The sequence below is a fragment of the Callithrix jacchus genome, chromosome 12 (genome assembly GCF_049354715.1).
Source record: "Callithrix jacchus isolate 240 chromosome 12, calJac240_pri, whole genome shotgun sequence".
NCBI classification, from domain to species: Eukaryota; Metazoa; Chordata; class Mammalia; order Primates; family Cebidae; genus Callithrix; species Callithrix jacchus.
The window spans coordinates 18,203,259-18,221,772 of NC_133513.1; the positions used below are offsets into that span (position 1 = coordinate 18,203,259).

Genomic DNA, 18,514 nt, shown 5'->3' on the forward strand with positions numbered 1-18,514 from the left:
GTGAACTCATATAATAACGATGATGATGGTGAATTGAGAGAAGACTTTCTTACTACATGATTGGTTGTTATTTGACACCTATGGGTGAACCCCTCTTCCCTCAGTTATCCGCCAGCCAGGAGGGTGGAACAGAAAGCACACTTTGGGAAACACCAGTTTAGTGCTTGGTGTCGTGGTTCTGTTACCAATTGAGACCTGGCTCTTGACTCTCAAGATATTAGGGGCCTTGCGGTTGAGAAGTTTGTGGCCTGAGGCTGGAAGCAGGGAAAAGAGAGTGTGCTGAGAGATCTCTTGAGAGGGGCAGTGGAGTTGGTCACACGTAAAATGCTCAGGCTCCAGTTCTCCAGTTTAAGGCTTGGGGCTCGGGCCATCCATGAGGTCACCTATCTGGTGGGTGAGGGACAATTGGCTTCTCTCTCTCTGGCTCCTCCAGCTGGAAATCAACGATAATGATATAATTTTAAAATTCGGATATCATTCCTTGAGTGAGAATATTGGGGAGTTAGATGCTTTCTGTTTATGGCCTCATGATCACCAAAAACAATTCGAGGTAAGCATCAATCATCTCATTCATCAGCTGCACGGATGCAGCTCCAAGGTGTAAGTTGCAGAACCTGAGCCGGAACCTGAAAGGAATGCTGGGCTGCAGATTCAGAAAAGGAGAAGAGGGCTGGGAACACAGCATCTGCTGGGGTGGCTACTTCCTCCTGAGAGGCAGAGGAGATCAGCTCTCTGGATCCACGGGCATGTGCCAGCCCACAGACCAGGCTGTTGCGTCTCAGCCTCAGTTACGTTGGCCACTGATCAGGGATGTGGACTGCTACCTGTGCTTCTTGGGTTTCCCCACAAGGCATATGGAGTTCACTCCTGGCTTATAACTGGAAGCAATGGGGAGAGTGGGTGGAGACTGGCATGTCACCTACAGGATGACAGCATGACTCACTGTGTGTGGTTCATGTGGGCCAGAGGTGGGAGTCGGGAGACCTGGGCCCAGTTGGGTACTGGAATTAGCTTCACCATATCCTCTTCCAACTTATTTCCAGCACCAACTTCCTTTCTGGCACTCCCACATTGCCACCACTATTTCCATGTTCACCATCACTCCCATCACCTCTACCGCCTCCGTCATCATCACCAGCATCATCACCACCTCTGTCATCACCACCAGCATCATCACCAGCACTGTCATCACCACCAGCACCATCACTACCTCCATCATCACCACCAGCACCATCACTACCTCCATCATCACCACCAGCATCATCACCACCACCATCACCACCTCTGCCATCACCACCACCACCATCACCACCAGCATCATCACCACCACCATCACCACCTTCATCTCACCACCTCCATCATCACCACCAGCATCATCACCACCACCATCACCACCTCTGTCATCACCACCACCACTATCACCACCAGCATCATCACCACCACCATCATCACCACCTTCATCTCACCACCTCCATCATTACCACCTCCATCATCACCACCATCATCACCACCTCCATCATCACCACCTCTATCACCACCTCCATCATCACCACCTCTGTCATCAACACCACCATCATCACCACCACCATCATCACCACCACTATCATCACCTCCATCATCTCTACCTCCATCACCATATCCATCATCTCTACCTCCATCACCACCTCCATCATCGCCACCATCATCACCACCTCCATCACCACCACCATCATCACCACCTCCATCATCACCACCACCATCACCACCACTATCATCACCTCCATCATCTCTACCTCCATCACCATATCCATCATCTCTACCTCCATCACCACCTCCATCATCGCCACCATCATCACCACCTCCATCACCACCACCATCATCACCACCTCCATCATCATCACCTCTATCACCACCTCCATCATCACCACCTCTGTCATCAACACCACCATCATCACCACCACCATCATCACCACCACTATCATCACCTCCATCATCTCTACCTCCATCACCATATCCATCATCTCTACCTCCATCACCACCTCCATCATCGCCACCATCATCACCACCTCCATCACCACCTCCATCATCACCACCACCATCATCACCACCACTATCATCACCTCCATCATCTCTACCTCGATCACCATATCCATCATCTCTACCTCCATCACCACCTCCATCATTGCCACCATCATCACCACCTCCATCACCACCACCATCATCACCACCTCCATCATCACAACCAACATCATCACCACCTCTGTCATCACCACCTCCATCATCACCACCACCATCATCACAACCTCTGTCATCACCTCCATCATCACCACCTCCGTCATCACCACCACCATCATCATCACCATTATCATAACCAACATCATCCCCACCTCCGTCATCACCACCTCCCTCATCACAACCACCCTCCTCACCACTACCCTTATCACCACCACCATTCCTGCCGCATCTATCATTATTCTTTTTTTCCTGAGACAGAGTCTTGGTCTGTCACCCAGGCTAGAGTCCAGTGGCATGACCTCAGCTCACTGCAACCTCTGCCTCCAGGTTCAAGCAATTCTGCTTTCTCAGCCTCCTGCACAGATGGGGCTAGAGGTGCCCGTCACCACGCTTAGCTAATTTTTGTATTTTTAGTAGAGACAGTGTTTCACCATGTTGGCCAGGCTGGTCTCAAACTCCTGGCCTCATGCAATCCACCCACCTCGACTTCCCAAAGTGCTGGGATTACAGGTGTCAGCCACCATGCCTGGCCATGCTGTTAGTATTTGTGGATTTGAATCCCTGCTTTATCACATATAAGCTTGAATGTGCCCTCTTATATTTCTGTGTCTTAGTTTTCTCATCTGGAAAATGGTGTCCATTATGTGTTTGACTGGGCTTGGCATGTAGTAGGCATCTAACAAACTCATTCATTTATTGAATGAATGAATCAACCTCAGTGAGGCACTAACAGAAACAGGGAAAACAACCATGAACAACAACAACAACAAAATTGCTGGTCTTATACAGCTTACAGTCTTATTAGTTAAAAGTCTCCGTGATCCTTCCTCTGCTTCCCAGTCCTGGAATTACAGGCATGAGCTGCCATGCCCAGCCTGCTCTGAGGTTTTCATAGGACACAGACTAAACAGTCAATGCAAGCAAATTGCATTTAGTAAGCGAAGCGCAAAGTTTCCAGGTCATAGTGTGTGTTTGCTTTCTTTTAGAGTCCTATAATGAAGAAAATATTTGAGATAAACGTTCTCTTGAATAGATATGCGTATATACAAAGGTATACACGTATCTGTAACTATTACCATTCCCGTTTTCTCTATTATTTGCTTCTGAAACTCCAATTGTTTTATGTCAGACCTGTCATTTATGTCTTTTAACATATCTCTCGTATCTGTCATCTTCAGAATTAGTGAATCAGAAAATCTACTAATTCACCATTTAATTTGTCTCCTAAGTTTTCACTTTCAGTTATGTTTTTCACTTCTAGAGGTCTTATTTTGTTCTTTGCAAAATTGGCTCAGTTGTTGTTGTTGTTGTTGTTGTTGTTTTTGAGACAGAGTCTTGCCCTGTTGCCCAGGCTGGAGTACAGTGGTGCAATTGCAGCTCACTGCAGCCTTAACCTCCTGGGCTCAAGCAGTTGTCCCACCTCAGCCTCCCAAATAGCTGGGACTATAGGCATGTACCACCATGTCTGGCTAATTTTTCAAAGTTTTCTGTAAACATGCGGTCTCTCTATGTTGCCAAGGCTGGGCAACTCTCAAAGTGCTGGGATTACAGGTGTGAGCCAACGTGCCCGGTCCCGTTGTTCTTTAGATTCCCTTGTTTCCTGTTTTTTTCTTCAACTTTCTCTGTTAATCTTTTTTGTTTTTATTTTTGTTTTTTCAGAATTATTTATTTACGTTGGAAGCAGTCTTGCAGTCCAGGTATATGAAGGCCACGCCTGACGAACTGCAGTTCTGACCCAGGAAAGAAGGGCTTGGGATACACAGCGCTTCCTTGTACGTCATTTGTTTCCTTTAGATGGTCACATCCACCACCGAAGCTTTTCAGAACTTTCCATGACAGATGTGGGTCAAGGTCACACAGTAAAATCAGCCCTAACTGGCTTTCTGCTGAGGGTGAGAGTCCCTGACTCTCTTGGGGAGATCCCTCCATCCCTTTCATCTTAGAATAAAGGCAATGACCTCTGTGACCCACTAACTTCAAAAGCTGAACTCAGACACCACAGCAGGATGACCCACAGGCACGATTCAGGCCTCACCTCATCTTTCACTAGTTGCCATGAGAGGAAATCCTTTTTCTTTCTTTCTTTTTTTTTTTTTTTGAGACAGGGTCTTACTCTGCCACCTAGGCTGGAGTGCAGTGGCATGATCTTGGCTCACTGCAATCTCCGCCTCCCAAGTTCAAGTGATTCTCATGCCTAGGCCTCCAAAGTAGCTGGGATTACAGGTGCCTGTCACCATGCCTGGCTAATTTTTGTATTGTTAGTAGAGACAGGATTTCTCCATGTTGGCTCGGCTGGTTTTGAACTCCTGATCTCAGGAGATTTGCCCGCTTCAGCCTCCCAAAGTGCTGGAATTACAGGCGTGAGCCACCGCGCCCTGCCCTTTTTCTTGTTTTATAAAGCAGAAAACAAGATCCTGGTGTTCGTGGTCTCGGGAGAAGATGCCGTGGCCCTGAGGCCAGCCCTCGCCTGGGCTGTGTGAAGAAGGCATGGATCTGCTGTGCCACTGCTTGTCCAAACACCTGCTCCAGTTCCCGAATGGAAGCATTACTCAGTTGCTGGATGCTTGGAGACTTCTCTAGCAGAAGGGGAGCTTTAACCTTTCCATCTCCTGGGATCTGCCGCACGGTTCAAAGGAGCGATGGCTCAGACAGCAGCAGGACCTATTTCTTCCTGAGAAGAGGGTTCTTGCTGGGCTCTTTGATTTGCTCTTGAACCAACTGGATGATGAGGCAGGACGCTGCCATCTGGCTGGCCATTGGAAGCAGCACCATTCCAAGGTCCAGCACAGTAAACTCCTGTAAGCCTGGGCAGTATTGTTCACTCACCTGGTTTTTTCCAACAATTCCTTGACGATTAATGAGATTTCTAACCCGAACAAGCCTCTTTCAGCAGCCATTTCCTGCCATCAAATCAGCTTTGGTAACATAAAGAACGCAGCATCTCCGGTGCCAGCTGTGACCTGTGCCATTTCTCATTGGCCAGAACATGCCCCAAAGGCACGTGCACGGGGCCGATGCCATCAGGGGTTTTTTTTCCGTGGGTGATCTCCACCTGCGGCCACACCACTTCCACGTTCACCCTTCTCGGTTAATTTTTAAATAAATTCAGCATCTGGTTTGAGTTGGTGTTTGAAAATAAATTAATTAATTAACTAATTAAAATTAAATATATTCAGCAGTCTTCTAGTAAATGTTAAACAACTGTATCACTGTCTCTTAAAAAAAAAAAGAAGTCCTAATTTATAGTGTTTGCCAACCTCCATGGTGTAAATATTCCCACCATGGATAAATTACAGGCTACCAATGTGATGTTGTGGAACATGGAGTTGGGAAGAGATCCCCACAATCAGCTGTCTGGAGCTACACCAGCTGGCTGAAGCACACCTCTGATTTTACACATTTGTATCTACATTCTGGTATCTGAAGTCTGTGGGTTTGTCTTTTGGACAAATATTCTGCTGGCCAGGATGGAGTACAGTGGTATGATCATTGCTCACTGTGTCCTTGAATTCCCTAGCTCAAGGGATCCTCCTGCCTCAGCCTCCAAAGTAGCTAGGATTATAGGCACATGCTACCACGCTTGGCTAATTTTTTAACTTTTTTGTAAAGACGGGGCCTCACTGTGTTGCCCAGGCTGGTCATGAACTGCTGGCCTAAAGCAATCCTCCCACTTCGATTTCCCAAAGCAGGAGGGAGCTGCTGCACCTGGCCTCTGTTTTACTGTCTGTTGTTTCTGTTTGCTTCCACACAACATGTGGTGGTGCTTTGTCTGTGTGTGTGATTTTTTTTTGACTGTGAGCTATTAATTTCCTTAGAATTTTATTGCAGGTAATCTTTGACTCCTGGAATAAAGTTAAATTCCATTCCGGAGGAGTTGACTCTACCTCTGCTAATCTTTAACCACCCGACTTTCAATTTACAACATTTTTAGATTCTTATTAGTTTTGCTAGAGAAGCAGCATGAATTCAGCTCACAAACCTGAGTGAGGATCCCTCTGTGATGACAAATTCTCAGATAAGATATTTTTCTTCTCCTACATTCAACCCTAAGACTGGGACAGGTAAATTTCAAAGCTGTTTCTCTGGCAGGGTTTAGCTCTCATTCTTACAGTGATAGTATACTCCTTTAGGGCTCTGCTGTGGCAGAAATCTACCATTAAATCCTCACCTGTGGCTAGGTGCAGTGGCTCACACCTGTAATCTCAGCACTTTGGGAGGCCGAGGCGGGCAGATTGCTTGAGCCCAGGAGATCGAGACCAGCCTGGGTAACATGGCAAAACCCTGTCTCTACAAAAAATATTAGTCAGGCTTGGTGGTGCCTGTAGTCCCAGCTACTTGGGAGGCTGAGGTAGGAGGATCACTTGAGCCCAGGGGGCTGAGGCTGCAGTGAGCCATGAACACACCAGTGCACTCCAGCCTGGGTGATAGAGTAAGACCCAGTCTCAAAAAAAAAAAAAGGAAAACAAAAGATAAACAAAAATTCTCACCTTAGGTATCCTAGTACACTCTACAACCTTCAAAGGAGAAAGCTCGGGTTCTACAGAACTTGACAGGAACCTTTAGGAAAAAAATATTTTTAGTGGGTGCTCACCAGCAACCTTGACTTCATGCCATTTGGGGGATCTGAGGAGCCTTATATTTGTGCCAGACCAGCAATGTGTTTTATTTTTATGTATTTATTTTTACATTTTTTGACACAGAGTCATGCCGTGTTGCCCAGGCTGGAGTGCAGTGGTGCAATCTCAGCTCACTGCAACCTCAGACTTCCTGGTTCAGGCAGTTCTCCTGCCTTAGCTTCCAGAGTAGCTGGTACTACAGGTGTGCGCCACCACATCCAGTTAATTTTTTTTTCACTATAGGTGGGGTTTTCCTATGTTGGCCTGGCTATTCTTGAACTCTTGGCCTCAAGTGATCTGCCTGCTTTGGCCCCTCACATTGCTGGAATTACAGGCATGAGCCACCACGTCCGGCCCTGCCATGTGTTTTAAAATGCTTTTGTTTTTGTTTTGAGACAGAGTCTTGCTCTGTTGCCCAGGCTTGGGTGCAGTGACGTGATCATAGCTCACTGTAGCCTCCAACACCTGGGCTCAAGCAATCCTCTCACCTTGGCCTCCCAACCTACTAGGATTATAGGCATGAGCCCCTGCACCTGGCCTAAAAAGATGTTTTAAAGTATTTTATCCAGCAGTTTAGTCATTTCAGTGGGCAGAGCCATGAAAGTAGCTAATTCTCCACAGTGGCAGACCGAGAAGTCCATTACCTCTAATATATAATCGACGTCAAGGTGCGTGAAATTTACCACACTCTTTTCTCAGTCCTTTCCCTCCTTGAACACGCTGTTGTGCCTCACACTCTAAAAGGCATAATTTCTAGTCACTGAGATAGCTGCTATGGTTGCCATCCGTCCTTCTGGAACTGTTTATCATAAACCTGCATTCAATAAAAGCACTTCTTGGCCTGGCACAGTGACTCATGCCTGTAATCCCAGCACTTTGGGAGGCTGAGGCAGGTGGATCACCTGAGCTCAGGAGTTTGAGACCAGTCTGGCCAACATGGTGAAAGCTTGTTTCTACTAAAAATACAAAAAATTAACTGGATGTGGTGGCGGGCACCTGTAATCCCAGCTACTCAGGAGGCTGAGGCAGGAGAATCCCTGCCTGGGAGTTGGAGGTTGCAGTGAGCCAAGATGGTGCCATTGCACTCCAGCCTGGGCAACAAGAGTGAAACTCTGTTTCAAATTAAAAAAAGAGAAGTGCTTCTTACATAAAGATAAAGTCAATGACTATGATGTGGCTTCTGTCCTTCCACACATGCTCCACACAAACCCACTGGCTCTGAACTCAAAACCTGCTTATCTGCCTTTGTTCCCCTAGTCAGTAAATGATATTCCTTCGTGCCTGCTGCTGGGACAGCCAGGCCGGAGACCTGGTGTCATCTTCTCCGTTTACCAGGACCTCCCACACCATGCAGTCTGTTCCCAGGTCACTTGGCCATGTGTTCTTGGCATTCTGGAGTCTCGTGTTCACCTCATCCTTCATCCTCAACAGCCTAAATTATCATCTGTAATTTTTGTTTTGTTTCATTTTGAGATGAAGTCTCATTCTGTTGCCCAGGCTGGAGTGCAGTGGTGCAGTCTCAGCTCACTGCAACCTCTGTCTCTCACATTCAAGAGATTCTCTTACTTCAGCCTCCCAAGTAGCTGAGATTACAGATGTGTGCCACCAAACCCAGCTAATTTTTGTATTTTTAGTAGAGACAGGGTTTCACCATGTTGTCCATGCTGGTCTCAAACTCCTTACCTCAGGTGATCCCCCCTCGGTCTCCCAAAGTGCTGGGATTACAGGCGTGAACCACCGCGCCCAGCCTATCATCTGTAATATAAATCCTCTTCATCACTTCTCATCTGAACCTGGCTCCCTACTAGCATATGACTTCACAGTTAGTCCTCCCAGCAAGCCTGTGTGCTAGGTATAATCATCATTCCCATTTTACAGATGAAGAAGCTGAGGCCAATCAAGCTTAAGTGAGGGTCCCAGGCTAGTCAGTGGTGGAGCCTGACTCCACGCACTGTCTCATCTAGGGTCTCTATCTTAACCACCACTGTCTAAAGTTTGGCTGGGCATGGTGGCTCACACCTGTAATCCTAGCACCTTGAGAGGCCAAGGCGGGCAGGTCACTTAAGGTCAGGAGTTTGAGACCAGCCTGGCTAACATGGCGAAACTCCGTCTCTATTGAAAATACAAAAATTAGCTGGGTGTGGTGGGGTGCGCCTGTAGTCCTGTCTACTCAGGAGGCTGAGGTACAAGAATTGCTTGAACCTGGAAGGTGGAGGTTGTAGTGAGCCAAGATGACACCACTGCACTCCAGCCTGAGAGACAAAGCAAGACTCTGTCTCAAAAAAAAAATTTTTTTTTGTTTTCCTGCCTTCAGCATCATCCTAGTGGCAGCTACAATGATCTTTCTAAACTGCACCACTGGTCATGTCCCTCCTTAGTGCAAAGCCCTCCAGCAGCGCTTCCCACTGCCTTGGGATGAAGTATCAGCTCTTCAGGAAGGCTCTTCACCTGCACAGCCTCATCCCCTATCACAGGAAATTGTCCTACTGCATTCCATTCACTTTGCTTGCAACGTCACCACAGCCCACACGTGGCACCAGAAAGGAAGTCATGTTCTCCCATCCTTCTCAGGCTCTGATACACTATTCTCTAACTGCACACATTTCCCCTTCATTTTCCCTTGGTGAACTCCTACACATCCTTCAATACCCAGCCCAAATGTTACTTAGTGGAATGCTTGCCTCACCTTCCCCAGGCAGAACTGGTTATTGTGTCCTTTGCCCTATAATACCTTGGCAGGAGATTTTTGATCTTTGAGAATCATCAGTGGCAGAGAAAGTCAGGTAAATGCAAATCTAGTCAGAATGGGACTAAAATTTCATAGTAAATATTGAGAGGAAAAAAGGATTTGATTGAGGCTCTACCTTAAAAATAAAACTAAGTGAAACTAAAATTTATGGACATTATTCTGTTTTTAGCTAATGAAATTATAATTGTAATACTGTAGTAATTTTTAGAATGAACAGAGAATAAGCCAGGGCTGATATATATATTTTTTTCTTTTAGGCATAATTTTCTGATAAAAGGTTTGTTGGAACGCATGATATGACATCCTTTTCTGCAAATTTCATGCCATAATCACACAGAAAGGAAGTCCTTTTTGCAAAAATGTTAGAAAGTACCACCAGTTTCCCAACGGGTCTTTAGTTTTTTCATAATGAAATTATCTGTTTTAAGCACCTGTCCAGTCTTCTTGTCAATTTCCTCTTCTGCAGTTGCTTCTTACCAGATGCTCATTTGTTGATATCTTTGTGGGTGCTTTGAATAGCTCGCCAACATCATTTACGTCGACTTCAGGAAATCCTGTAACTTGGCAAAGGATGGCAGTTACATTTTGCAAATGATCACACACAGTCAGAGGCAGACTGACTGAAAGAGGGTGTTGATATGATGGACAGATCCAGACTAGGGTTCAAAAAGAAAGGTTCTGCTAGTCTGGAGTCTAGTTAATTCTATTGGACTGATGTCAATTTCCTGGTGCTGCTAATGCACTATAGTTATGGGAGCTGTTACAATTGGGAAGAGCTGGGTGAAAGGTACACAATACCACTTGACACTCTTTTGGCAAGGTTACCTGATTCTATAATTATTTCAAAACAAAAAGTTAAAAATATTATCAGAATTATTCACAGTGAAGAAGGGCCTAAGGAAATGTGGAAATGAAATGCATGAGAGCTAAATCTGAAAATTAAACTTACTGATGACCAGATACTTTATCAAAACATTCTTGTAGGCCAGGTATGGTGGCTCATGCTTGTAATCCCAGCCCTTTGGGAGGCTGAGGCGGGCAGATCATGAGGTCAGGAGTTTGAGACCAGCCTGCCCAACCTGGAGAAACCCTGTCTCTAGTAAAAATACAAAAAATTAGTCGGGCATGGTGGCAGGTGCCTGTAATCCCAGCTACTTGGGAGGCCGAGGCAGGAGAATTGCTCGAACCCGAGAGGCAGAGGTTGCAATGAGCTGAGATCACACCACTACATTTCAGCCTGGGCAACAAGAGAGAAACTCCCAACTCAAAAATAAATAAATAAGATGTTCTTGTAATGATGACTTTTTCTTTCCTGGGCAATTTTATTATGGATGAAGGGTGGGCGTTTGAATAATGAATACTTGGGTTTTCACTAAGCCCTTTCATGGAATTATAATCGTACCTTTGCCCCTTGGAACTGTGAGCTCCTTAATGTGTGGGAATGGGTCTTACTGATCTTCATGTTCCCAATGCCAATCATAGAGGCTGGCATTAGATTTAAGCCCCTGGTAATGAACGAGTGAATGAAGGCAGCCTCTAAGTTGGTTTCGGCATAGTTAAGCCCTGGGAAGAACGGTGCTCATGGCTTCTCGAATGCTGGCTATGGTTTGGGTTTCCACGGTAAGAACAGTTGCTCCAGGTTCTGGGAACCCTGCTGGAAGTCTTTACTTGCTATAATTCTGCCTTCTCTTAGCAGATGGTATTTGTCCACCTACTTCTCCTACCCACCCACCCACCCACCCCTGAATCAGCGAGGAGGGCTTGGGGAATTTCAGAGGTGGTATGTTTGGGAAAACCCAATTTTCAGTGAAGTCACCTTCATGGGCATCTGGAAGGTGATCTGTAGGTAAGAATTAACTCTTCCCATAGTGGCCGGGCATGGTGGTTCACGCCTGTAATCCCAGAACTTTGGGAGGCCGAGGTGGGTGGATCACCTGAGGTTAGGAGTTCAAGACCAGGCTGGCCAACATGGTGAAACCCCGTCGCTACTAAAAATATAGAAAATTAGCCAGGTGTGGTGGCACGTGCCTGTAATCCCAGCTACTCAGGAGCTGAGGCAGGAGAATTGCTTGAACTTAGGAGGCGGAAGTTGCAGTGAGCTGAGATCATGCCATTGTACTCCAGGCTGGGCAACAGAATGTGAATCTGTCTCAAAAAACAAACAAACAAAAAAACAAATCAACTCTTCACCATACTGCTCAGCCTCAGATTCTAGGAGGGGGTTTCAGAGTTGGCTTTGTTCCCCTGGAAAAGAACAATTTCATCTTCAAAGTGAGAATATTATTCCCTACACTGTCCTTGCCTCCTTTCTTCTCCCTGAAACTGATAAGAAATAAATCCATCTGTCCATACATAGTCTCTCTTTCTAGAGTCAATCTAGGGAAATCTTTAAACATCATTCTCTAATAATACTGTTATGCAACTTGACTCTCAAATGTCCCATGTAATGTATTTTGAACCCCTTTCTATATCAGTGCATGCAAACTGGCTTCATTCCTTTGTTTGTCTTGTTTGTTTACTTGCTTCATTCCTTTTAATGGTTCTAAATATTGCACAGAATGAATATATCATCGTTTATTTAACCAAGTCCTTTTAATGATGGGCATCGAAGCTGATCTGGTGTGTCACAAACTATGTTGCAATGGTCATATACATTTGACTTCTTAGCTGTTGACAGGCATTGCCAATTTGCTCACTGCTATGGTTTGGATCTGCTGTGTTTGTCTTCACCAGAACTCATGTTGAAATTTGACCTCCAATATGGTGGTGGTGGGGAGTGTGGCCTAGTGGGTGGGAGGTGTTTGGGTCATGGGGATGGATGCCTCACGAATGGCTTGGTGCTAGTGTTGCCGTCATGAGTGGGCTCTTGTGATACTGGATTAATTCTCATGGGAATGAATTAGTTCCTTTAAGAGTGGGTTGTTATAAAGCCAGGACACCTTTGGGTTTTGCCTCTTTGCATGTGTCTGTTTCCCATTTGACCTCCTCTGCCATATGACGCAGCATGAAAGCCCTTGCCAGAAGCTATGTCATGCCCTTGAACTTCACAGCCTGCAGAACCACAAGCTAAATAAACTCCTTTTCTTTGTAAATTACCCAGCCTTGGGTATTCTGGGTTTAATTCTCCTAGGGGAATGGGTTAGTTCCTTTGAGAGTGAGTTGTTATAAAGCCTTTGGGTTTTGCCTCTTTGCATGTGTCTGTTTCCCATTTGACCTCCTCTGCCATATGACGCAGCATGAAAGCCCTTACCAGCAGCTAGTGCCGTGTCCTTGAACTTCCAAGCCTGCAGAACCACAGGCTACATAAACTTCTTTTCTTTGTAAATTACCCAATCGTGGGTACTCTGTTAGAGCAGCACAAAGTGGGCTAACACATCCACCCAAAAGGTTGCACCTGCTTTCACACTCCCAGCCATAGCATGTGACCGTGAAGCCAAGTCTCTTGAAATAAAAAAGAAATCACATTAGCGATGAGGATGATGCTCAGCATACAAAGGAATAATGAACCTCACTTTACAGGGAGTCTTCTTAGCTATTTTTTGTTTTACTTTCAGTCTCCTAGCAACTTTGTCTGGATCAGGAAACTAATGACTGCATGGCTACTATAATCACTACTCATTCTACAAACATTTCGCGTCAAGGCCATGCAGGACACCATGTAGAGGGTGGGTCAGGGTGCTAGAGACGACCCACAGGCAGCTCTCTGGGGGGTTCAGTTCCCGCACATCCTCCTCCAGGCCAGCTCCAGTTTTTTCTCCTTTTAGAGCCAAACGCCTTGAAAGCATTATCTATTCTCTTCTGTCTGGGGTTTTATTTTATTTTATCTTTCTTTCTTTCTCTCCTTCTCTCTTTTCTTTATTTCTGTTTCTTTCTCTCTCTCCTTTCTTTTCTTTTTTCTGAGATAGTGTCTTGCTCTGTTGCCCAGGCTGGAGTACAATGGCACAATCATGGCTCACTGCAGCCTTGACCTCCCAGGCTCAATCAATCCTCCCACTTCAGTCTCCCAGGTAACCGGGACCACAGGTGTGTGCAACCGCACCTGGTTAATTTATTTTTACTTTTCAGAGATTAGGTTTTCCTATGTTGCTCAGGCTGGTCTTAAACTCCTGTGTTGAAGTGATTCTTCTGCCTCAGCCTCCCAAAATGCTGGGATTACAGGCATGAGCCACTGTGCTCAGCCCCATTCTCTGTTAAACCTCCAATCAGGCTTATATTCCTACCTCTCTCCCAAATAGCTCTCGTTAAGATTGCGGTTGCCACATCTAAGGTGAACAACCATCAGCATTTGCCACAGTCTATCACTCCCTCCTTGAAATATTTTTCCCACTTGGGATTGCTTCGCCTCCTATATTTTCCCCTCATCACCTCTGCCCCTAAAATTAGAGCACCCCAAAGCTGCTTGATCATCAAGTCTTCTCCCTCTTTCTTTCTCTCTTTCTTCCTTTCTTTTTTTTTTTTGAAACAGTTTCACTCTTATCACTCAGGCTGGAGTTCAATGGCACAATCTCAGCTCACCACAACCTCTGCTGCCCTGGTTCAAGTGATTCTCCTGCCGCAGTCTCCCGGGTAGCTGGGATTACAAGCGTGTGCCACCACGCCTGGCAAATTTTTTGTATTTTTAGTAGAGATTGGGTTTCTCCATGTTGATCAGGCTGGTCTGCAGTAGTGTAGTCTCCGCTCACTGCAAACTCTGCCTTCTGGGTTCAAGTGATTCTCCTGTGTCAACCTCCCAGTAGCTGGGATTTATAGGTGTGTGCCACCACGCCTGGTTAATTTTTGTATTTTTAGTAGAGCTGGGATTTCACCATGTTGGCCAGGCTGGTCCCAAACTCCCGGGCTCAAGCGATCCTCTCACCTAGGCTTCCCAAAGTGCTGGGATTACAGGCCTGAGCCACCACGCCCGGCCCTCCTCTTCTGTTTTCTAGTCACATTAACTTCTTGGGCAATCCATCCAGCGCCATGTCTTTAAATGTCATCTGCATGCCCTTGATTTACACACATCATCGCTGTTCCAGACCTCTTCCAGGAACTCAATAATCTGAATCCACTTCACAACCTGACCTCACATCTGCTTCTTCCAGGAAGGCTTCTCAGATTAATCCACCCACTGCTCACCAGTTCTGTATTCTCCTTGTCCCCAGCATTTGCAGTTGCTGACAATGTCGAAGTTTGCAATAAGCTTGACATCTTGCAAGAGTTTTCACAGATCAAATAGCACAGATTGTAGAGCCTCTCAAAAACTGAGTGACCTTGGGCAAGTTAGTTGACTTCTCTGAGCCCATATGTGTGAAATGGAAGTAGAAATAAACTCCTACCTCTTAGGGTCTCTGTGGGGCCTAAAGAAGACATGTCTATGAAACACCTGTGTCCAATACATAGTAAGTGTCCACTGTATATTAGTATTTATTACTATTTTGTTTTAGAGACAGGGTCTCATTCTGTCCCCCAGGCTGGAGTGCTGTAGTGCGATCTCAGCTTACTGCAGCCTCCGCCTCCTGGGCTCAAGTGATCCTCCCACCTCAGCCTCCCAAGTAGCTGGGACTACAGGCACATGCCACCATGCCTGGATAATTTTTGCATTTTTGGTACAGATGGAGTCTTGCTATGTTGTCTGGTCTGGTCTCAAACCCCTCGCTCAAGGGATCCACCCGCCTCAGCCTCCCAAAATACTGGGATTACAGGTGTGAGCCACTGTGCCTGGCCAATTTATTACTATTATTACTTAGAAATGACCTGGTAAAGTAGACACTTCCATCTCCATTTGATTATGAGGACCCCAAAGCACACAAGAATGGAGCAATCTGTGTAGCTCGCAGCAACCAGCAGGGACACAAGACACATTTCCTGCCTTTCTCTTCTACTTTCCCACATCTTTTAGAGATTCCATTTCTGATATTCACTTTATACCCAGCAGCATTCATCTCGCATGTGAACTTTGAATCATTCTTCGATTTTTTTGTTTCACCCAAGAACAATGATGATACTCTGCCTCCCAAGCCTTTGTGAATTTCTGCAAGCATGCTCATGTAGGATTTCACACTTGAATCGCCCAGCAATCCTGTAATGTGAGGAAGGCACATCCCACAATGTAGACAGGCACATCCTCATTTTGCAGACAGGAAAACTGAGACTCAGAGTGGCAAAGTCACTTGTTCATGATCTGACAACACAAAATGGCAAAAACCATAGTGAGAATTCAAGGGCCAATCCGTGTTCACCTTCCAGCCTACCACAAACTCACATGCCTTCTCTTTCCTCCCCTCTCCTACAACCAAAAGATTCTGCATCCAGCAGGCACTCAATGAACGCTTATAGGAAGCTGCTCCCTCCAGAGAGGGTAACAGTGCATACCATGATCATCTGCAGACCCCAAGGAAGATCCAGGAATGGTGGGCGGAGTGAGCGGCTGCTGTAGGCTGACTTAGCTCTAGAAATTCTGTCCCCAGCTCAGGCATCATCTTGGGGGTCTTTCTAAGTATTCAAAGTATTCGGGTAGAAAGTGTTTGAAAAACAAGTTGGTTGTTTTTTTCATGGAACTTCCTCCCAAGATGGAGAAACCACAGGGGTAAGTTCTCTTTTCCAAGTAAATACATTAATCTGCTTCTCCAAATTTGAACTGTGCAGTGGACAGAGATTCCCCGAACTCTTGCAAAGCCAGAGTCCACCCATCTGGGAACCAGCTTCATCCATTGCCCACCATTCTTCAATCAACAAACGTGTTGCTAAGAGCCTACAAACTGCCATTCTGTGTGTGTATGTGTGTGTGTGTGTGTGTGTGTGTGTGTCAGGGGGAGGGGGTAGACAAGTGTGATGGACATGCAAAATGAACTATTTTTATTTATTTATTTTTTAAGAATAAGGTCTCACTCTGTCATCCAGGCTGGGGTGCAGTGGTGTGATTATAGCTCACTGCAGTCTTGAACTCCTGGACTCAAACGGTCCTTCCACTTCCCAAGTAGCTGGGACTACAGGCATGTACCACCACATCCAGCTCTTTTTTTTTTTTTTTTTTTTGTCTCACCCAGACTGGAGCGCAGTGGTGTGATCTCGGCTCACTGCAACCTCCACCTCCCAGGTTCAAGAGATTTTCCTGCCTCAGCCTCCTGAGTAGCTGGAATTACAGGTACCTGCCACCATGCCCGGCTAATTTTTGAATGTTGCATAGAGACAGGGTTTCACCATGTTGAACGTGGGGTGAAAGGTGGAAAGTATACGTTCTTAGCCTCTCCACAAGTAGCCTCTTAGGTATAAACCCACACACCATCAGGAAAAGTGAGGCCGTGTTGATGAGTAAAGCAGGTATGTGCAAGGTGATAAGGAGGAGTGGAGATTGTGTCCATCAATGGACACAGTCCATGATGCAAAAGGACATTCCCTTTGCATCTGTCTGCTCAGGCTGCCATATTAAAGTACTCTGGACTGCGTGGCTTTTTCAACAGGAATGCATTTTCTGGCTGGGCACAGTGCTCACGCCTGTAATCCAGCACTCTCGGGGGCTGAGGCAGGAGGGTTGCTTGAGGCCAGGAGTTCAAGACTGGCCTGGGCAACATAGCAAGACCTCCATCTCTATTTTTTTTTTAAGACAGAGTCTTACTCTCTTGCCCAGACTGGAGTGCAATGACACAATCACTCCAGTGATTGGGCTGTGCCCAAGCCCGTTATCATCATGGTGCCTCCCCATCCATTCATCGGAACAAGATGTTTAAAGAACCACCATTCATCTACTGCTTCGTATTCTTCCGTTCCAGGAAAATTTCTGGCTTTATTTCTGCGATGCCTTCTTCCCTTCTGTCTTCTCACTTCTCTTTTTAGAGAATCCCTAAACTCTTTGAGTCAGTTGTCTGGATACTCATTCATAGAGGCCCCACCTGTCTTGTGAACCTACCCAGGCTCTCTCTTGCCCTATATAGAAAGCAGAATGATGGAAAAAATGAAGACAGGTAGAATGCAGTGAGTTAAATTGTGACCCTAAAAAAGATTTATCTGTGGTCAGGTACAGTGACTCATGCCTGTAATCCCAGCACTTTGGGAGGCTGAGGTGGATGTATTACTTGGGGTTAGGAGTTCGAGACCAGCCTGACAAACAAAGTGAAACCCCATCTCTACTAAAATACAAAATCCTAAAATATAAAAGTACAAAAATTAACTGGGCGTGGTAACGCATACCTGTAATCACAGCTACCGAGGGTGAGGCAGAAGAATCGCTTGAGCCTAAGTGGCAGAGGTTTGTAATAAGCCAAGATCGCACCACTGCTCTCCAGCCTGGGAGACAGAGCAAGACTCCATCTCCAGAAATAAAAATAAAAATAAATGTCCATGGTAGCCAGGTACAGTGGTTCATGCCCGTAATCCCAGCACTTTGAGAGGTGAAGGCGGGAGCATGGCCAGAGCCCAGGAGTTCAAGACCCACCTGAGCAACATAAGGAGCCCTCATCTCTACCAAAAAAAAAGAAGATATGTTCAAAGTCCTAACTCTCCATATATAAGCAAACTTAACTAGAAACAGGATCTTTGCAGATTTCATTAAGTTAAGGATCTCAGGATGAGATCATCCTTGATTTAGGTTTGACACAAGTCAAAACCCAATGACTTATGTCCCTATAAAGAAGGCAGAGGGAGATTTGAGACACAGGAGAGGAGAAGGCCACGTGAAGGTGGAGGCAGAGATGCCCTGGCATGGTGGCTCACACCTGTAGCCCCAGCACTTTGGGAGGCCAAGGTGAGAGGATCGGTTGAGTCCAGGAGTTCGAGACCAGCCTGGGCAACACAAGGAGACCTTGTCCCTACAAAAAAGTTCTAATAATTAGCAGATATGGTGGTGCATGTCTGTAGTCTCAGCTACTCTGGAGGCTGAGGTGGGAGGATTGTTTGAACCTGAGAGGTCGAGGCTGCAGTGAGCTATGATTGTGCCACTACACTTCAGCATGGGTGACAG

At 46.0% G+C, this 18,514-nt stretch overlaps 1 pseudogene; it reads right to left on the reverse strand.

Annotated features, from left to right (window-relative positions):
* Nucleotides 1–517: 517 nt before the first annotated feature.
* Nucleotides 518–18,514, reverse strand: part of LOC144578795 (Fanconi anemia core complex-associated protein 24 pseudogene) — a 34,694-nt pseudogene continuing 16,697 nt past the window's right edge.